Here is a 22937-nt window from a genome sequence, read left to right on the forward strand (position 1 = left end):
CTCTCGGACTGATTAAAAAAAAAAAAAATGCCAAAATTGGTGACAAACTAAACCTGTGTGTCCACACAAATAAAGTCTTTGTGTGAAACACTGCAGAGTGTAACATCGTGTTGTTTACAGACAGTCTGCTGTCATTAGTTTGACAGAGAGACAGAGAGGGTCATGTCTAGAAGGGAACCCTAGACCCGCGAAAGATCGCGCGAGTTTGATTATTTTAGTAGAAATAACGAGCACAAATCTCGCGAGAGTTGTGCAAATAAATAGTTACCTTCTAGACACGACCGAAAAAGATGCGCAGCTCCAAAAATAGAAAATCATGTCATGGTGCCGATGTTTTTAATGTGGCGGGCCGCCATAAATAAAACACTATTCACTGATCCACAGAGTCACTGAAACACTGATCACTGACCTGCTGTGATGGAAAAAATACTCACATTCTTTACTTAGGTATTTTTACATTGTGGTATTAGTGTTTTTACTTAATTACAATTTAAAAATTGTGCATGTTATTGTTTCCTTTTTTGAAAAATCAACATTTTTATTGCTGTTGTTGTACTTTAATGGTATTCTTATTGTTATTTTTTGATGACTAAATACAGACCTGCAAACTCGTAAGAGGAGAAAAGGGTGTCATGTTGGTAAACCAGTCCCCTGTCCTCTGGGGGTCTGGGAGCATCTGTCCTGCTCCAGAAGAAAAATGTTGTGATTTTAACATGTTAACAAAATATTCTGGTGACTGTTCCATCTTCTGTTTGTGGTTTCTGCAGACATTACTACCTTTACTTTTACCTTTTTCCTTGGAAAAAAAAGTAAAAAGTAAAGTGAAAACAGTAAAAGTAAATCTACATTAAAAGTAAAGTTACTTTGCAGAGTATTTTTACTTTAGCAATTTATAGTTGTTCATTTAATAGACCTGTCTTATCTTCTCTTTTGTATATTTCCATTGTTCTTAAATAAAGCAAAAGTAATGTAATAGAAAAAAATGCAGAACACGCAATATTTCTTATCTGATTACTTGATTAATCGGCAGAATAATCAATAAATTATAATTAAATTTTACTGGTTCTGCCCACTCGAGAATGTTAGACATTATGATGTTCTGGACCTTTGCTTTAGGAAATTTTCTCTAACTGGACTTCTTTGAATTTTAATTGAACACCCCTGCCATAGTGCATCCTGGTGCCATGTGTTCCCCAGGTAAGCGATGCACACACACCCGGCCATCCATGAGATGTAAAAGAAAACATGATTCATCAGACCAGGCCACCTTCCATTGCTCTGTGGTCCAGTTCTGATGCTCACATGTCCAATGTTGGTGCTTTCGGCGGTGCACAGGGGTCAGCATGGACACCCTGACTGGTCTGCACCTACGCAGCCCCATACACAACAAACTGTGATACACTGTGTATTCTGACACCTTTCTATCAGAACCAGCATTAACTTCTTCAGCAACTTGAGCAACAGTAGCTCATCTGTTGGATCGGACCACATGGACCAGCCTTTGCTTCCCCCTTGGCTGCCCATGACCCTGTCACCAGTTCACCACTGTTTCTTCCTTGGACCACTTTTGATAGATACTGACCACTGCAGACCGGGAACTCCCAACAAGAGCTGCAGTTTTGGAGATGCTCTGACTCAGTCATCTAGCCATCACAATTTGGTCCTCGTCAAACTCGCTCAAACCCTTACACTTGTCCATTTTTCCTGCTTCTAACACATCAACTTTGAGGACAAAATGTTCACTTGCTGTCTAATATATCTCACCCACTAACAGGTGCCATGAAGAGATAATCAGTGTTATTCACTTCACCTGTCAGTGGTCATAATGTTATGCCTGATCGGTGTATTTTGAGATAGATGATTGATATGCATTCCATGTCTGTCATTGTAGTTTATATTTACTATTCTCTACATATATTTTTATAGATACAGGGAAAAGGGCTATTATTTTTCATCAGAGAACTTCCCTGTTTGTGGAGGTGCACTTGTGATCCCTGGTGGGATTTAATAATCCTGCCTGTCTCTTGTTGTACCATTCAAAATTCATTCACTCAAAACCTTTGAAGATTTCTATCTACATTTTTATTTTTTTTGAATCATTGCTCACAGCAGACTCACCCAGCGTCGGGCTGCACAGAGGGAACAAAGACGAAGTAAACTTATGTTGTTATAGAACATTTTATTCCAGATGAGATTCACTCTGCTTCACATACAATATACAGGCTTGGGGAGTAACAGATTACATGTAACTGGATTATGTAATCTGTAGACAAACAAAGGTCATTGTATTTCACTACAGTTACACATGAAAAGGACAAAAATAGAGATTACAATTTTAAAATAAATAAAAATATCCTACCATGCACAGTGCACACAAAGCTGCCAGTTCATTATCATGGCCTCTAGTTAAGAAAATGCTTTTTGTCTTTATATGAATGAATGAATCAATAAATTATGCACAACAAAGGAAGGAACAGCTGGACATCTGATAAACATAACGATGATCATAAAACACTTAAAGCTGCAATGATTAATCTGTTATTAATTGACTATTAAATTAATCTGCATCTATTCTGATAATGAATCAATCGTTTTGAGTAATTTGTTAAACAGAAATAAGTCAAAATTCACAGATTTTAGCTTCTTAAATGTGAATCTTCCCTGGTTTCTTTAGTTCTCTCTGAATATCTTCGAGTTGAGGACAAAATAAGACATATGAGGATGTCATCTTTGGGGGAAAACAAAAAAAAAATCATTCTTTTCTGACAATTTATGGACCAAACAACTGATCAATTGATGTAAAATATGTTTGACAGATTAATCACTAATAAAAATAATCATTAGAGGAAAGACTTGAAAAATAATGACTGACAAGACTGTGACAGTTAATCAATTAATCAGTTAATTAATTAATTAATCATTTTGAGTCATTTTTTAATTTAAAAAAAAGTCCTGATTCCAGCTTCTTAAATGTTAATATTTTCTGGCTTTTAGTTGTGGACAAAACAAGATATTTGAGGACATTAATCAGTTAATCAATGATGAAAATAAATGTTAGTTATAGCCCTAAAAACACTATATTGGTCCAAACTGTTTCACCATATTTTATATTGAGGTAATCCAAAAGTAACAAAGGAATCAAGTTACATTACTTTAATATTATTTATACTTAGATTACATCACTGCCTACATTTTTAACAAGTAATTAGTAACTGTATCAGGATACACTGTTAAAGTAACCCTCCCAACCCTGATAGTATATATGCACAAAGATGTGTATATAAGAACTAGAACAATCTGAATCCCTTTAAATCAAATGAGGAGAACAGGAAAGTTTCCCTTTGATTTTAAACAATCTTAATGGAGCACATCTAATATAATCTGATGAAGTACTCCAGCAGCTGGGACCACAAAAACCAACCAAACGCTTTGATTTAAGCCTCAGAACAACTTGAAGGCCCGAGATGGACGACCTAAGACTTCTGACAAGTGTAATGTGATCACATTTGTTCTCTCTTGTTAGCATTCTGGCAGCATTTTGTGTTATCTGCATCAACCAACCAACAGTCTTTTTAAGCACAGCAGTGAGGAGAGCATTGCAGTAGCACAACTGACAAGAATTTCTAAGTTTTTTGTCTGAATCTGCCTGAGACGAGTAGCATCCTATCCGTTCCTTTCTCTGGATTGTTTTATCCAAATTAGTCTTGTAAACCTATCACCACTGTGCTGTGTCAGCGCAGGAGAAAGACCCGCCTTGACACATTATCATTTTACTGTAGGGTAAAAAACATTCTGGCTAATTTGCTGACAAAGATAAAGTAATAGCTTCTAGCTTACATTCATAGCTTGCCATTCTCAGCGTGTAAGCTGCTAGCTTGGAGGTTATTGTTGTTTCTCATAGTGATGGGGATTTTGTAAACTATGTACTCTATGTACTGAATTAAAGAGAGGGTGAAATTAAAGCACATTGAGGTTTCCATTGCTCTAACATTTTGGCCTGACGAAGATCCAAAATGGGATTTCTGTGTTCAGGATTTCTTTGGGGCAACCTGAAACATGGCTCGGTGACGTGCCGAGGCCATGGTCCCCTAGTCTGATTCACCAGATGCACACTGCTGGTATAAGTCCTGCCATTGGCCGTGGTATCGCAGCATCTGACATATACATTTCCAAAGTCCCTGAGAAAAATGAAGAACTTCCTTGTTGCAACATACATGCTGAAAATGGCAATTTAGCATCTGGGACACTAATGGTATGAACGAAAATAGGCTAACAGCTGTTCTTTCTCCCGACGTGCAAATGTTCCACCAAAACAAGTTCCCCCTTGACACTATTTTGCAGCAGCACCATTGCTGTATCCTGGGCTCAGCGCCACCTAAGGCGTTTGTGATATGTCTGGCTATGCCGATGCTAACGGTCCCATAACACCATATAAGCCCTACAAACTGACACACGAACTGCACCGTCACCCCTCCCCTCACCCTCTGTAATAGTCGGTCACAAATGCACCTTCAGCAACTCTCAGTCCAAATCAGCCCAGCAGTTCACTTCAGCTCACTTCAGTTCCAACAATCCGACACAGAAGAAAAAAAAAATGCCACCCTGTCACCGTCCTCTGGCTCTGGTAGCTCAAAAATGTCTGGACATGTCCAAAAATGCTGCTCGAGGGAGCGTCTGCATTATATACTTAGTGATTTTTTTAATCATTCAAATATGGCCACTTGGTTAATAACACATAGTGTGGTGTGACAAACTCAGAACACACATTTATCGTTGCTTTACAGTGTTTTTAAACTTGTGTGGTATGGAGTAAGTTTACTGCAGACATGACAACATACCTCAACCTACCAGCAACAAAAAAGAAAGACTCAGAGCTACTTTGGGAGTCACATATTTCCAGTGTAGACACACCTGGACAAATAAATGAGTCACAGTCTGCATTGTGACTCATTTATTGAATGATGGGGCACTGAATTAGACATGTATGTCTTACTCGCTGCAGAAGCTGACCAAATATTTAGTATGACTTGGACACCTTAATATAGTTTGGAGATGTGACAAGAACTATAAAACTGGATGCAGACATTGCAGCTGAGAAAGATGCATGCATGATGATGAACATTACTTAATGCTCTGCTGACTGTAAGTATTATATAGATACAGAGCTTTCCATTAGGACTAATAGAGGATGAAATCACCTGTAGATATGAGTATTTTCTGCAGCGCTCTGCTCAGAGCCCTCAGACTGTGGTGGGTACTGGCTCTGCATGTAATTTAATGCAGATAGAATTGCACTTCCATCTCATTTCTATCCATTAACAAGACACTGGACACTGAATGCATTTTAATCCCCTTTGCCTACCCTCTGAAGACTCTTATGAGGATCCACATGCAAAACACAAAGGTGTCCGCAGATGGCCTGTGAGACAGATACCTCCCCGCTTTGCATAAGCAGTCAGGTAGCAGGCTGGCAGTGGGCCTCTCATTCCCAGCCAAGTAGCATCAAAGTGAGGCAAGCTTTGGAACAGAGCTCCTGTGACATGGGGAGGGAGGGGTGCGGCGTTTGCAGGAGGCTGATTTTCCCGGCACCTGCCAGAGATGGAAGCCATGACAGAAGGGAGGAGTGGAGAGGAATGCCGGTTACGAGATGCCCGGGCATTTCAGAGCAGAGGATTAATCAGAGGGCACATCGGAGCACGCGAATCCATTCTCCCCCGCGCAGCTCAGAGGTCAGGTCAAAACACTAACCAGCCATGCATTTGGCCGGTTTACGCCCCATCCGGATCTCCAATCTCCCCTCCCCATATGCATTAGAACATAAGCCCGTGCTGTGGCCTTAACAATACACCACTGTACCATGTCTCAGATAAATCCACCATCTGCTTTGTGTAATACCACAGAGCTGAGAACCAGATCAGCTCTCTGATCCATTAGCATCAAGACAAATAATGGTGAATAGATACACAAGCATGTGAGGACATGTTACTGTAGGTCTGGGTAGTGATGAGGACTGACAAGTTAAAATGATTAAAATGACTGTACACCAAAGCAGCGGCATGACATTTCTACAACAGGCCCAAAAAGATGTGGTTCTGTGCGATTTGTCTGTCAAACAAAGTGTTGTCTTGTGTGATGTTTAGCAGATTTTGTTTCTCAAAAATAGAAGAGGTCACTCAGTTGAGTGCGGATTGAAGCCAGGCAACAGATGGTGAAGCACCTACTGCAATGCCACCACAACTGCCAGATGCAACTAGTGGAAGTTTTTTTATGAATTGTTTTTTTTTTATAGTTTCAGTTTTCTTCAAGATGTACAGAGTAGTGTGATTAGCTGATTCCCCTGGGCGTGGTACATCTGCGCCATGATTTTCATCAGTCCTTCACTTGGCTGCATGCCTCCACCAGCAGCGTTTCAGTGGCGACGTGTTTTGCTCACCTGATTATGTTGACTTGCTCAGATTTAGTTGACTTGGTCCTCTTTTCTTGCTTTTTGTGCGCCTATAGTGGATAAGTAGGTTATGTAATTAAATAGTTTCTTTTTTTTTTGTCTGTTTTTATGATCACAAGTCTGCACAGGGTCTTCTATTTTGAAAACTGAACGGATTCTCTCTGCGTCTGACTTCTGACTTGGCAACTGCTAAAAACAGACTCTCGTCTTGTGCTCGAATCACAAGCACTGTGCGATGTCGCTGTGCCTGGTGAAATCTCACCATAAGTGAACATCTTGGGTTAACCTAACTATATAAACTTAATTAGGAAATAAACTGGATGATGAGTCCAAACTCCATTTAAACGTTTTGTTATTTAAAACATTACAACCATGCTGGCAGCTTTACAGCAATATAACAAATGTTTGTCAGAGCCTGCATGCCCCACTGGAGGCTATGGCTACTCCAAAGGTTCATGTTTTGGCATAGAGCTGATTAGAACACCACCAGTAACTAAATTTATTTCCAAAAAGTAACCACTATTGTGTTCAGTGTCTTTATTTTATAACAAACCAAATGTCAGGAAAATCGGTTCAGAATTAAATGAGTTCCAGACAAATTTTTTTTGGTGAAGTCTACATCCCTTTTTGTTTAGTTTTCAAAATGGAGCTATATTAGGGCCAAAAGTTTTGTACTTGAAAAAATAAAATGCGCAGTGTCCGCTCGCAATGATGGCGTCCAGCTCTGCAGGCCCACAGGTGAGAAATGTTCAAAATGAGAGGTCGGTTTGTGACAACATGCAATGTGCTGAAAAAACCTGCAGCAGCTTGCCTGTAGCATGGATCAACATTTTCCACCGCAGGCTGCTGCAGGTTTTTTCAGCACATTTGGATAAACTTACCACGTATTAAAGAATATAACACTTATATAAAGTAACATATTAGCAGCTTTAGCCTCACAGAGGAAATTAAAACAGATTTAGCTGTGCAGGATATTCATGCATGCCGTTCAAATGGAAGTTTGTCACTAACATCAGTTTTTTCACTGCCAATCGCCTGGTGTAGCCTACAAAAAGTGTTGCATTGAACTGTTTTAGTTCCTACGTTCCCTGAAGGCAACGTGATAGGGAAAGGTCCCTAGCCTTTTTGTTAAGCTGTCTGTCATGATTCCACACCCCTCTCAGTTGATACCACGCCCCCCACGCGAAATCCGGGCCAAAAGTCTGAAACTGAAAAGACAAGAACTGAAAAAAAAAAAATAATTGAAACTGTAAAAAAATAAGATTTGAATCTGAAAAGATAAAACATGCAACTGAAAAAAATAGATTCTCACATATCAAAATATATGAAAGTGAAAAATGAAAATAAAGAATTTATTCAAAAGAATTACCAGAGTGGGCGGCACGGTGGTGCAGTGGTTAGCACTGTCGCCTCACAGTAAGAAGGTCGTGAGTTTGATCCTCCAGCTCCCTGGCTGGGTCAGGGTCTTTCTGTGTGGAGTTTGCATGTTCTCCTTGTGTCTGTGTGGGTTCTCTCCGGGTGCTCCGGCTTCCTCCCACAGTCCAAACACATGCATGTTAGGTTAATTGGTGACTCTAAATTGCCTGTAGGTGTGAATGTGAGTGTGAGTGGTTGTCTGTCTGTGTGTCAGCCCTGTGATGAACTGGCGACTTGTCCAGGGTGAACCCCGCCTCTCACCCAATGTCAGCTGGGATAGACTCCAGCAGCCCGCGACCCTTACAGAATAAGCGCTTACAGAAAATGAATGAATTACCAGAGTGAATCATAATTATATTTAACCTGAAAAAAATGTTGTGCACTTATTTTTATTTTGAATACACTGATGTATTTTTCAAAATTCAACATCAAAACTTGAATTTTCAGTTTCAAATTTTATTTTTCCAGTACAAAACTTTTGGCCCTAATATAGTTTTGTTTAACAAGAAACAGACGTTTTGCTTTCGCCCTTTGCAAAACTGCGGTTTCATTTTTATTTTTGTCTTTATCCATTTAACCGTCATCTTCATTAACTGGACAAAAACAAAACTTCCACGATGGCCATCACGCTCAAAATTAATCTCTGCTGGGTCAATTCTCTAATCAAAGTTACCTTTTAAATTAAATTAATTGGCTCATTTTGATTTGGCTGTTCAATTCGTTATACAATCTGTTTAAATAAATAAAAGAATTTTGATTGGCATTTACATTTGTCTTGTGTTTCTTTTATTTTACTTTGTGTGACGTATATGATGGTGTTGGACTGACGTTGCAGCTGCACTGATGTGTCTGGTGCATTTTTCTGTTGTAGATGTTTAAGATTTAGCAAATTTGAACTACTTTATATAATGTTGGGTAGTTTAATCTACAGCAAAGTCAATAAGATTATCATGTTAGAGGTCAGAGCTGGAGCAAGGCAGAAGCAAACTTGGCGCTTGCATGGGGCCACCAGAGGACACCTAAGAGAGCTTGAAATTCTTTTAGTGTGTGTGTGTGTGATATACTGTCAGTGGTAACCATACAAAAACACAACATTCAGGGTTCTCACAGGTGCTGGAAATCCTTGAAAATGCTTGACTTTTGGATAAAATGCTTGAAACTGCTTGAAATTGTAATTGCATTACTTTTTATGATAATGAATCATAATATTAATTAGGGCTGGGCAGCATGACAAAATTTTCATATCATGTTTTTTTTTTTTTAAATCAGATCGGTTTCATGGTATTTGACGGTATTTTTTTTCATGCAACAGTGTTCTTACCCACATTTCCTTCTACTGAGAACAGAATTACTGCAGTTGATTGTCTTTAAATAGCCCATTTTACTGTCATAAGGACTGTATCATGTTTTTTTCATGTCCAGACAGGTAAAAGCATGACCCCTTCAAAGTATGGTTACCATCACATGGACGACTATACAATTAAACGTCCCCACCCACGCTAGTCGGCACCAGAAATACTAGTTGTTTAAAATATTTAAAAATGAAATATGTGTCAATATTTCATTCATGCATGATGCCAGTTATCTGTTGTCGCACGGCACTAGTCGTGGATGCAGCTCTGTCAGACAGCAGCTCCTCTCACCCAGCGCGTGTGAACCAATCACCGTGGCAACACCGGATGTTTACATCAGCAAAGTGCTGCTGGTACTCTATCAGTTTTGGAGTCACTGGCAGTCGCCTTATTCTGTCGTTGAGGGTTAGGTTATAAGAATGTGTTACCATAAGTAAAAGCAACAAAGGGAATATGAATATTTGTCAGAGTCAGGTGATATAATCGCATTTTGTAACTTTATAGGATCTTTAAATTTCAGTCCAAAAAAGTGAAAAAGCTCCAGACAGGAGGAACAACACCTCTTAGTAAATGCTGGCAACTAATGAATAACTCCAATCTGAAGCTGAGAAAACTGCAGAAAGATATTCCAGAAATCACAGCATGCCCGGGGGCGAAAGGAGCTGAAGCCATCCGTTAAATAATTTGATTGGAAGGCAGGTGTTTTGTTAATAGCTGACAGCTCCTGCTGCGGGACGCCGGCTCCCCCCAAGCAGAACAAACAGTTGATGAGAACATTGATGTTTTCATCAGGGAAGCGTGCACGTCGTCCTCACCACCGCTAACTCATAACAACACAATTAGGAATGAGGAATCCGAGATCTGAAAGTGAGATGTAACTATTTCTCAGAGATGCACAACACAGTCAAGGAAAGCACAACACACACTTGGTTTGACCTAAATTAACATTTCCATCGCCTGTGGGGGCCCGTCTTCTGAACTGAACCTCCGGCAGTGTTGGGAGAAGTATGTGAATCCTTTAAGTAAACATAGCAATACCAAATATAGAAATAACCCATTAAAGGGATAATTCAGATTATTTTGTAGCGACCAGCTAGTGCTACCACGGGAGGTTACTGAAGTTCATCCCCACACACACACACCCCCTTTGCCATCATGTACACTCCTCCGCTCGGGAGCCAATGCCTGCTGACACCTCTTCATCTTATACTGATGACGATTCTCCAAAATGGCGCCAGCACAGTCCAATGAGGGAGCAGTGAGGCCCACTCCCCAGAAACACTCCACTCACTCTAGTGAGTTTGACGACAGGGAATAGGCTACAGTATTGAGGGCCGAGTCAATGCCAACCAAGCTAACGGCAGCCAGCCACAGCTAACCAAGCTAAAGTAAGTTAGCTATCCATGGTTAGCTCGGTCAGCCCCGGGGTTCTGGGAGCCAAACCCAGCAAGAGCACCACCAGGGTACAATCTTAGTGCTTGTGTTCCCTTTTGGTCATGGAGGATGTATTTGTCCCGTAACTGGTTATTTTCACTGGGAAGTTGCTGTTAGCTACTTTAGCAACAAGTTTAAGCCATGTGTCCAGAGTTGAAACTGAGAAGCCGGAGGACATCAGAAGGGAAACAAGAAAACATTTTCACCATTAAAATATGGTCCAGTTTCACCTAAATTGGTCAATAAAGTTAAAAAGCTTTTGTACAATGAGACCCAATCCCATAGAAACACTGCTGTGCCAAAAGCAAGAAAGCGTTTCATTTGATGAAACTTGAGTAACGCCTCCGAGTGCAGGATGAGTCATCAACCGTTTCAAATCGTTTGGCAGGAAAAGACTAAATATAGAGAATATCCACAAATTTGTCATTGCGGGGCCAGATACTGGTGTGCAAATGAAATATAGATCAATACACATGCAATAAAAACATTTAAACATCAATTTCAACTTCATGGCAATTTTTAACTGACATTTTTAGGTGTCTAAAATATGGTTTGCTGCTGATCCTGTCTTCAGCAGTACACTGCTGCAACCTCATTTCAAAAAACCTGACCTATCTCTTTAATTAATAGGAAGAGAGGAAACACTATACTTATTTAAATTCTTGGTGGGGATGGTATCAGATATAATTTATGTTTTAAAATAAAATGTGAAACTTTTCTGCACTTAGAACCACAGAGCTTTCAGTGCTTTCTGCATAAACTTCAGCACCCCGGGAAAGAAACAAACAACAACAAAAAAATAAAACTTGAGACTTGAGAAACATGTCGAGGGAGCCCCTTGGCTCAAACACGTCTGGTTTTTAGGATTACAAGCTGTAATTCTCTATTAGCAAGAGTTGAATGCAGAGCTGCTATCCCACTCACACTGCTGCTGTGGCTCAGGGGCAGCTGATTTAAATCTAAGAGCAGTGTGGAACTGTACAAAACTTGAAAAACAGCAATGAAACAGTTTTGCTGGGTTTGATGTTGAATTTTAATACTCACAGTTTATTCTGTGGACATCACAGTATAAGCAGTAGCCATTAGGATCGAACTGAACTTTAAAAAAAAGAAAAACTTCAAACCCTCTTTAGCATTCAAAAGAGGCTGGTTTGAAGAGGGTGCATTTTTTTTAAAGTTCCAAAAACAGCCTAGATTGTGGCTGTTGATTGAACTTAAAGGACATCGTCGAAAATAAAAAATTCAAATGGAAGTCTACGGACGTAACTTGGCCGTTTCCTCTCTGTTTGTTAATCGCACGGGCATCTTGGGGAGTTCGGAGTGTGGCGGAGTCTGGGGTTCACAGACATCTGTGAAATTGCATTGACTCGTTGTAGTGAAAACACCTAACAGTCTGAAAGGATTTCAAACTCCCCCCTCAGAAAAAGTTTGCCAGTGGAGCCAGCTCATCTCTCGTGTTCACTTCCAGGAACAGAGAGAGCACAAACTCTCCCTGAATCCTAATGAGGTCACCCAGACAGAGGGCGTCACATGGACACATACAGACTAAAATCTAGTTTGGGTTCACAGAAAGAGGAAATAAAAGGTTACTTGAGAACCAAATACTTGAGTTTTGTGGGATTTCTTATTAAAAGAAACATTTTGTAACTATTCTACCTGAAAATAACAGCTTCAAAATAATTTTCACTTGAAATATGGTCAGATGTGCTGCTGTCATTCCTACTCTGTGTACATCTGTTCTTGCACAATGTCTGGCACAGGGGAAGTGTGTAACACTTTACGGTGTTACACGTTGCATTCAAGACAACGTCAGAGGTCGGAATTTCCCAGTTGAAATTTCCAATTTCCGACCTCAGAGTGTTCCAATTGTGCAATGCCTGAAGTAAACAAAAAACAAATTGAGTTTCATTGGCAAGTGTGCACTACTGCTCACAACATCTGAGATTTATTTTGAGCAACCGGGTTATGATTTCTCGAAAGGAAATGGTATTTTGAGCAGCACAAGCCAAGTGCCATCTAGTTGTGCTATCTTTGAGAGAAGGCAGACATCTTCAAAGCTCTGCAGCTCACATCAAAACAGTATAGATGGATAAAAATCAGAACAAGAAAGAGGAAAGATATGTATTTTTGATTTTGGGGTGAACTGTTCCTTTAAAATAATCACAGCAGCTTTGAAAATGAAATACTTTCTCTCTAACAAAATGTAATGTAATGCATGTGAACAAAACAGCATGTAAACAAAACATGAACATTGAACATTGTTCATGTTTTCTGCACAAACCTACTTTTATCTTAGTACTTACGTAAAAAGTACAAAGTAAGACACTGAAGTAAAAGTAAAGTTAAAAAGTACTAAGTGAGGTACTAAAGTAAAAGTAAAATAAAAAGTACTAAGTGAGGCACTAAAGTAAAAGTAAAGTAAATATACTAAGTGAGGTGCAAAAGTGAAAGTACAGTAAAAAGTATTAAGTAGGGTACTCCTTGTAGTAGGGCTGGGCGGTATACTGGTTCGTACCGAAAACCGGTCTTTTTTTTCGTTATGATATGAATTTTTCATATACCAGTGAATAGCCCAAACAACGTCCGGAACATGCGCGGCGGGAAAGTGTTTCAGCGGGGACCCATTTCACTGCTGCACCCCAACACCACAGGCGTGCTTGCTTGAGCGTGTGTACTAGGGATGTTCCTGGTGACTAATTTCTCTGTTGATTAGACGCAAAATTTAATTTAGAATAGTCACAAAGAAAACACAAGGCAGAATTTATTAATTTATAATGTTAAACACTGTCCAAAAAATACTGTGTGTATTAAGAGCCATTTGAAGACATTAATGACAGTCTACAATCGCCAAATCGTACTTGAAATGCTGCTGAAATTCGCGCTACTTCACGCTGTGCAATACAAACCTTACACGTTTACGCTTCACCTTTTCAGAACGAAGAGGGTCACAGTGTCTGCAGGTAAAGGACCCAGAGCTAACATTAGCTGCTAACCTGATACACAGTGTGGCTAAGGTTAGCTGCTAACCTGACACACAGTGTGGCTAACGTTAGCTGCTAACCTGACACACAGTGTGGCTAACGTTAGCTGCTAACCTGACACACAGTGTGGCTAACGTTAGCTGCTAACCTGACACACAGTGTGGCTAAGGTTAGCTGCTAACCTGACACACAGTGTGGCTAAGGTTAGCTGCTAACCTGACACACAGTGTGGCTAACGTTAGCTGCTAACCTGACACACAGTGTGGCTAACGTTAGCTGCTAACCTGACACACAGTGTGGCTAACGTTAGCTTCCAGCCTGACACACAGTGTGGCTAACATTAGCTGCTAACCTGACACACAGTGTGGCTAACGTTAGCTTCCAGCCTGACACACAGTGTGGCTAACATTAGCTGCTAACCTGACACACAGTGTGGCTAACGTTAGCTGCTAGTAGTAGCAGCAGCAGCAGCTCCGCCTGCAGGTTTGTGTTTGTGTCTGTGCTTAATGTGGTCACGTGAATATATATCAGCTTATTCTGTCACAGTCTACATTCATCTATCCGACTTTGCTGATGTAAACATCCGGTGTTGCCACGGTGATCGGTTCACACGCGCTGGGTGAGAGGAGCTGCTGTCTGACAGAGCTGCAGCCCCGACTAGTGCTGTGCGACAACAGATAACTGGCATCATGCAAGAATGAAATATTGACACATATTTCATTTTTAAATATTTTAAACGACTAGTATTTCTGGTGCCGACTAGCGTGGGTGGGGACGTTTAATTGTATAGTCGTCCATGTGATGGTAACCATACTTTGAAGGGGTCATGCTTTTACCTGTCTGGACATGAAAAAAACATGATACAGTCCTTAAGACAGTAAAATGGGCTATTTAAAGACAATCAACTGCAGTAATTCTGTTCTCAGTAGAAGGAAATGTGGGTAAGAACACTGTTGCATGAAAAAAAATACTGTCAAATACCATGAAACCAATATGATTTAAAAAAAAAAAAAAGTGATATGAAAATTTTGTGATACCGCCCAGCCGTACCTTGTAGTTTTATTTAAGTACTTTATGTAGGACTTGACTTGTAATTAAGTATTTTTATATTGTGGTATTAATGATTTTACTCAAATAAAGGATCTGAATACTTTTTCCATCATTGCTGGTCACAGAATCTGACGGGTCTCTGAACACAGTGTAACACCGTCATTTTGATGGAATTCAAAACAGATTTCACTGAAAAGTGAGTAGTTTACAGGTATGATAATATAAATGTAATGCTCAACTGAAAGTCTATATATATGTCTCTTTTTGTCATAATCATTTGTCATAATATTTGAATATTGGATTAGATTAACAAAATACCCCAAAAGGGTTCATATTAAACTGCTATTAAACTTTCCACTTTAGTCATTATTTGAGCTTTATTTAAAAGTAAAATGCAATTAAAAACCATGTCATGTTGCAGATTTGTTTGCACTCTTTTCACTTTTTGAGTCCCCCCTCATTAAAACACACAGCAGGATTATGTCCTGGTTTGTTAGGCAGCAGTACCATGGTTAATGTCAGGTCTAGACTGGCGCGGAGGCTGAGCTTGGCTGACCAAGCGCTGACAGGGAAACACTGTGTCTCCCTCTCCTGAATGTCACCGGTGTAGGAGGCTCCAGCATCCTCCAGCTGCTGTAACAGTGACACAACATGACTCCACTGGTGACAAACAATGGGAAGTTAACATGTTGGGAGGGTTGAGTGTGGGGGTGTACAGGGAGGCTGCCCTAAGCCATTTGAGGCGAGTAATAACTGTGTTGTGCGACTTGGATTGAGATGGCAGGTTTGTGAAAGAACAGCGGAGGACTCTTGAGATTTAGGCCGCCCACTGATTCCAAAGCTGCGCGCAGAGGTTGGCAGTTCAAAGGCCCGGCAGAGCCGCACACAGCAGCAGGTGCACGCTCTTTCATCACCGCGTTAAGACCACGGAGGAGGCCTGTAAAATACTCTCAACATTACCTCTGCCAAGTACTCGACACGCGGCTTTCACTGTGTTTCAGTGTTCTGCTGTCCTTGGTGCTGAACGCGGCCGAGGGCTCAGTCAGACGCTCTCCATGGTGCTGAAACACACAGGAAAACAGGATGAGCAGATTTCCATGACATTTAAACTGTGGGATAAAGTACAAGGAATTTGCTGACCTTTTAGATTTTTAGAGCTTTAGATTCATTATTATAAACATGTAAATAAAAATAAATAATGACAAAAATAATAAAAAATATATAAATAGGAAAAAATAGTAGGAACAAAATTATAAAAGTAAGAAAACAATAATAAAAAAAAATCAGTAAGGAAAAACAAAAAATGAAGAAAAATATATAAATAAGAAAAAATATAAGAAAGGAACAAATTATTTATGTGTAAGAAAAATAAAAAATATTAAGAAAAAAAAAATCTGAGAAGAAATATAAGAAAAAACTAATTTTACAAGTGGTCGAGAGCACGCTCAGCATGATAAGAGAAAAACATTTTGTTCTCAGTCCACTAATGCAAGGAAACACAAGCCTTTCAAGTATTTATAATTATTATTTATGATAATTAGCATTATTTATATATATACCTGTGTTATAATTAACATTAAAATTTCTATGCCTATATAATAATTTGAGAAAAAGAAATTCTGCATTTCACTTGGGGGAGCGCCTTTAACTACTAACAACTAAAAACAACATATGTTACAAGTCTTACCACATCTATTTTCTATTTCAGAAATCTGATGCTTTTATCTATTTTTATATTAGGGATGCACCAATACCACTTTTTTCAGAGTACAAGTACTTGCATTTGGGTATTTGCGGATACCAAGTACCGATACGAGTATTTAATAATGCCATTAAAGTTCTTACAATTACTTTGAAAATGAACATAAGAAATTGTTGCTATTTCCTACTACAAGTGTAACCATAGTTACTCTACACGTGACATTTTTGGGTTATTTATAGTAAATTACTTTACTGATTTTGTCTTCCTTATTAAGCTGTGCAGTTTACTGTGTACATGATATATTTCAGTATAATTTAACAATGTTATTATGGACTTGCAGAATTAAGTTTACTATTATAAATGGTGTTATATATGATAATTATTTCATTATCATTTACAGCATTTTATCTAGTATTTTAATTTAACATTTACATGTGTAGTATTTAAGTTTCTTCTTCATGTCTCTCTTGTCAAAGAGCTAATTAGTTCCTACCTGTCATAGGGGGAACAGATATGAGTGTGGTGCCACGTGTGCAACAGTTTAGTTGACCCTGACAAGAGTGAAGTTAGGTGTTCTGTGCTGTCAGGACGTTTTGTTGAAGATTAAATACACAAAGAGAAGTTGTAGCAGCTTATTACAAAAAAGAGGGTTACAGACTGATGGCAGCAGTGTTTTTTTTCCTTCGTGTTTGGATGAATTTGCCGAGGCATTCAACTAGTTTATAATATATCATCTTATGTTCAATATTTTAGAGGTTTGAGACTTTTGGTCTGTGTAGCCCAACTGACATAATTGAATAAATAATACTACGTGTTAAATATTATAAACAAAAGTGTAGAAAGAAATATAAAGTTTTTTCATGCAAGTTCCGACAGATAGTAAAAAAAAAATAAAAGATCCATCTTCCTTTACCACCAACCATTTGAGAAAAGAAAAAAGAAAATCTAAATTTATTTAACTCTCTCTTATTTTTTAACTTCTTGAGTGTTTGCACACTGTCCAACACCTTATATTGACTCGTATATACTGTTAAGCTAATAACAAGCACTTGGCCACACCCCTCCAGTTTATGATCAGTCATTCAGTACACCTGAAAAGAATAGATCTGATTGGTTAAAGAAGTTTGGTGTGTCTGTAGTTGACTTCTCTTAAATTTTCTCTTAACAGATAGAGAAAGAAAATATGAGAGTTTAAGAGAGTGTTGCTGCATGTTTCACATATATATGAAGAGCTAAATAAACTCAGCAGCCTTTTACATCACACCCTATTTCTATTTCAGCTTCATGTCCTTCTGTGTTCCTTCCACATCAACAGAGAAAGGCTTTGAGAAGAAGTTTGTGTCCTTGAGAAGTGCAGCGCTGTCGTCACTGCTTTGCCTCTCACAAAGTTGAAGCTTCACAAAAAATTCATGTGCCAGTTGATGTATGCAGAAATTTCTCCTTGCGAGCTTTTGTTCGTGTTAAGGTGGCCAATGAGATCAAAGAGGGAGGTCTGCCCGACACTCAGGGCTCCTCAGTTTTTTCTTTCTTTCAAAAACCAGTCATTGTCAGATCCCATATGCACATCAGAGTGGTAGATTTCCCAGCATCATGAGTTGGTCGAGGTGAAATGAAGACTGCAGGTCCTTGAATGGGCCACCCGAGGCTGTCTCCAAAAGTGCCAAAATCTCCATAGAGCAACATATTAAAATGTGAACTACACACGTTTACAGCCTGGCCTGGTCTCTATGGCTAATTTCCCTGTTCATGTTAACTGAATTTTTATACGACTCACCTGTTTAAAGCATATTAAAGCTTAATGTTGTGCCTAACATCCACTGGGACAAATCATGTCCTACCTAAAAAAAAAATAATTAATCTTTAAGTATTAATATACATGAAATATATGTAATTTATGAAATGTTTTGGTTTGCTTTAATTGTTAATTACTAAACTTTTTTAACTACTAAACTTCACAACTTCAAACAGAAAATGTGCTAAAACCCTTCAAATCATGTGCTGTTGTTATTAGTGTTTTAAAACAGTTTTTTTTTCTGAAAAGTTTTGTTGCAGATTTGTCTCAACTCAGATTTTTACAAAAACATGATTTAATCAGGCATAATTAGCTAAACCCTAAGGACCCCTGTCTCACTTCCTGGTTCAAAAAAGGCGGGAATATTGCTCAAGCACGGGGAAATGTTTTATTTTTTTGACAAATTGGTGAAATAATTTTGCTGTCAGATGTGTCCAAACCACAACATGTCAACCCTGTAGCCCTTCTAAATCAAAAATCAATAACAATTATGGTTAAAAAATTTGGATTTTGATTAGCATTAAAGGGGAATTTTAGCAACTTCTAAAAAATAAAATGGCTGCTCACTGTCACGGTGTTGGATTTTGTTGTTATTTCCTGTTTTATTTTGGTAGTTTCTGGTCCTCCCTCGTGTGTCCTGTTTTTACTTCCTGTCTTTGTCTGTTTTCCCGCCCTTTGTGTTCAGTAATTAGTTTCACCTGTCTTTGACTGCCCTCACCTGTGTCTTGTTTTCCTCCCCCTCCCTAGTGTATTTAATCCTGTGTCTTGTCCTCTTTCCTTTGTTGGTTCATTCTCTCGTCTTGTCTCCATGTTGGTCAGTGTGTTCCTGTGTTTTTGGATTTATGGATTTTTGGTTTTCTTCCTCCCTGCCTGTTTTTGGATGCTCCCTCATCACGCTCGTAAGTTTTGTTTTTGGTCAACTGTATTAAATATCTTTTGAACTCCACCCTCTGCCTCCCGCTGTCTGCATTTGGGTCCTCCACTTTGTCAAACCATAACAGCTCACTACATACAACTATGCTGCGAAATGGAAAAATTTAACATTTTGTCTGATTTTTCTGATTTACCCCGCCCTCCTTAGTTATTGTTACTAAAGCAGACCAAGGGTTTCGTCTTTGGTCCACTAATGGTCTTAATAAAATAGGAGACATGTTTCAGGATGAAAACTTGATGTCTTTTTAACAGCTACGTTCTAAACATGATCTACCAAACAGCCACTTCTACATATATCTACAGGCTAGAAGCTTTATAATTGCTTCCAGGAAACAGTCAGTAGCTCCTCCACCTCTTTCTGAAATCTAAAGATTGATCTCTGAGAATAATAAAATGAGATGCTAGTTTCTGACTCATCTGAATCCTCTGCGGACCAGTTAGAAGCCTGGAAGAAAGACACACAGGAGGATATTTCCTTGAATGACTGGGGTGGGATATGTGCAGAGGGACACAGACAAACTGCAAATACAACGTTAAGATTGCTGCAGTGTAATTGGCTGATGCGGTCTTACCTTAGACCAGCCGACAGTAATATTCCAGATATTTGTATGTGAACAGTCTAAAGGAACACTTGTTCACTGTATGTGGGACGGCAAAGAGATTGCAAATTTATGGTGTGAAATTTCACGAATAATACAAAAAATCTGTTAAGCTATGCTTTGATCCAATTTTTTTTTTTTTTTTTTTTTCGGACTATGTCTTATGAATATGTGTTTTCTCCAGGCAAAGTGTTCACTCGCCTTATCTTGGAAGCCACAGGTGGCTTAGAGAAATAAGTAACTGTGATGCTATGGAGAAGATAACTTATATTCTTAAAAGGAAAGGTGACACCTTTGATAAAATTTGGGCCCCTTTTACCCAACTTCTGGGCAATATTAGCATATCAGATATACTACAGAATAATGACAGTGGGAATACATGATAGATCCATGAAAGACCTTTTTTTTAACCTTTGCCCTCTGCCAGAAATGGCAAAGAAGACTAAATTTTAATAAATAAAGAGCAATCAATAACTTAATTATTATTATTATTATTATTTTCCATGTAAGATGCCTCTTACTGGGGTGTTGTTTCTGCCCTATATATTCTTTATTATTATTATTCTTATTAGTTGTCTGGTCATTTCAATGCATCTGTTATTTTACTGTTGAAGTTTTTGTAAGGTATGCATTGTCTTATAATTATGTTATTGGTTTGTCTTTGTTTTAAAAAGAAATAAACATTTTAAAATATATTTTCCAGCATAAATCAAAACACCCTCTAAATACGGTTTCATCCCAATTCTCAATTATGTGTGATAATTAAAGGCGTGTGCTCTTTGAGTGACAGGTGTGGACCATCAGAAGTGGCAGCCGCTTCATTCACCTCAGCTTCACTCACTCCAGCTCTTTGCCCATTTTTCGATTAGCCGGGAGTCAGCTGAGTCAGGCGCCGCACAGACAGCAACAACCAGAGCCAACGTCCCGAGAGCTCCGCCCTTCAGAAACCTGTGTTTTATACAGTCTGAGGGTCAGCCACTCACAGCTCTTTGCTACTTGGTTGCAGCTTTGTGCCGGTTCACCACAGTTGAACTCCGAATGAAGCAAAGACGGGAGTGTGCTTTTCCCACCAGAAGTGAATAATTTAATCATAATAATAATTAATAATTTAGAATGGAGAGTTCATGTTGATTACCTGTGCAGTAGTCCTGCTCAGAGACTTCACTTTCCTTGCAGACTCAGACTGTTCAGTGTCGGCACTAAAATCACATTAAACTTCTATAAGGCTGCATTAGAAAGTATAATCATATATGGTGAGGCATACCAGTCCAGTTAAAAGCAAGAGTAGGAAACAGGTTGAATATGAGCTATTACCTTTCAGGCAGAAATCACAGAACCAGCAAAATGAAACAACAACCGCTTAAAGTTTTCTCTGCTGCCAGCGTGCATTAAACTGACACGCCAGAGGGTTTGTTTCACAGAACCACCTGGGAAGTCGTCCTTAGAATTTGTTTGGAAAAGGGCAGGCATTTCCCCAAAAAATTGGATGTGTCAAAATTGGATGAACCATCAGTCTATCACGTCTAACATGGTCTAATTTCAATCGATCCAGATCAGCGCTTCCATGGATGCTTCTTGCTGTCGTCACGCCTGAAACCAGGCCTGCAGCTGCCAGTAGTCCCTCCTAGGATGCTGATTGGACGCCCCACTTTTGGTGCAGAGGACACAAATGGATAACTTGAAGCCTGGCAAGATGGATTCTCTGCCTCACAAGGTAAAGCATCCATCACACCGCTTAACAAACAACATTCCTTACCTAGGTAGTGTCCTTAGCAATATAATTATGATTTTATGTTGTTTTTTTATCTCTCAAGGCTTGTTCAGTATCTTACATATCTTATCTTTTTTAGGGTACTTTGCACATTTTTTTCCATTGTATTTTAGATCAAATCATATCTAAAAAGGTCTGAGGAGCCTCCCCCAGAAAGTTTGAGTTTCATAGACTTTATTTCCTGCATTCTGGTGCCTTTTAAAGAATGAGAATAAGAACATAATAAGGACACAGTTTTGGCCAACATATGCCTGCAGATGATCTGTAACTGACACTTAACACTGCAACTGATAAATCAATTACAGTAACACAGATAATACTTTTTTTCTAAAGCTACATTTGCAAGGTTGCAAAAGATTGTTCTTTTCTTTCACACCTTTCCATATGAAACAGGAATTGATTGTTCGCTAAGCCCCGCCCTCCTTAGTTACTGTTGCTAAGCCTGCCATTTAACATTGAAAAACAGAGAATAAGGCAGGTACATACATACATACAGCAGGTATATCTACATGATAGATGACAGAAATACACTCATTAACATGGGAAAAGGAAGTGCAGGGGCTTGATTAGTAAAATGGAAACCGTGACAGCTCTAGTTACAGTTGCTAAGCTTTGATTGGTTTGGAAGTGGGGCTTAGTGAAGGCTTGGTTCTTCTTTAGAGGACATCTGAATTTTGCTTTCTTTTTTTATTAGTACTCTGCATTTCTCTCTCCTCAGACTTGCAAAAGATCTCACAAGAGCAATTATTTTAACCCAAACCATGAACCCTAAGGCCAGAGATATACTTGCTGTTTGACCATGCGTTCGCGTAGAAAACCAGCTGGGTAGTGAAGCAAACTATTCACAACACGGCCGCCTCTCTATGTGTGTTACTGCAAAACTAGAGGACACAACAGAGAACTTGGACCATAAACTGCCCATAAAAACAAAAGAAAGAAGGAAAAGAGTTCTGTTTTTCCATCATCTTCCGCTGTGCACATACATCGCGTCTTCAAGCCTGTTTCCATTCATTTCAACATTTTTCGACACTGACTGCCAAAGCTGAACTTATCTGTCCTCAGCTGTCTTGGCAGACATGTTTGTCGCTGTGTAGCAGCAACGATAAGTTGTAAAGATGAGGGTACTTCAATGAGCCTGTCCTTGAAACTTTCTGCCATTGTTGTTGCTGGTGATGTATCTCCTGACCCCTGACCCCGTCACTGCATTCTGCCCCTCCACTGCCCCTATCAGTCATGTGTGTATTGCATCTTGTGGTCACGTAGCATTAATTTCTAAGGACGTTCCAAATGAACCCAGGATACCCGAAGCAAACATCATGCATACACAAATGCTTAGTTAAAAGCAAGTATATCTCCACCTTAACAACAAGTACAAATCTTGCAAAAGTTTTGCAAATTAAGAGTTCCCTTCTAAACACAACCCTCACTCAAATCGTAGACTTTTAGAGTCGCAGGGTTTATA

General features: G+C 39.1%; 1 long non-coding RNA gene across 1 annotated transcript in view; it reads left to right on the top strand.

The window, feature by feature from the left end:
- The window catches only part of LOC146313913 (uncharacterized), a 71913-nt gene extending 50500 nt beyond the window's left edge, over window positions 1-21413 (top strand). The window contains exon 3 of the long non-coding RNA XR_014771943.1: window positions 21257-21413. This is a non-coding gene — a long non-coding RNA (uncharacterized LOC146313913). The remainder of the gene's footprint in view (window positions 1-21256) is intronic.
- Window positions 21414-22937: the final 1524 nt, after the last annotated feature.

Source organism: Lutjanus erythropterus, chromosome 15, assembly GCF_056507025.1.
Source record: "Lutjanus erythropterus isolate fLutEry1 chromosome 15, fLutEry1.hap2, whole genome shotgun sequence".
In the NCBI taxonomy this organism is placed as follows: domain Eukaryota; kingdom Metazoa; phylum Chordata; class Actinopteri; order Lutjaniformes; family Lutjanidae; genus Lutjanus; species Lutjanus erythropterus.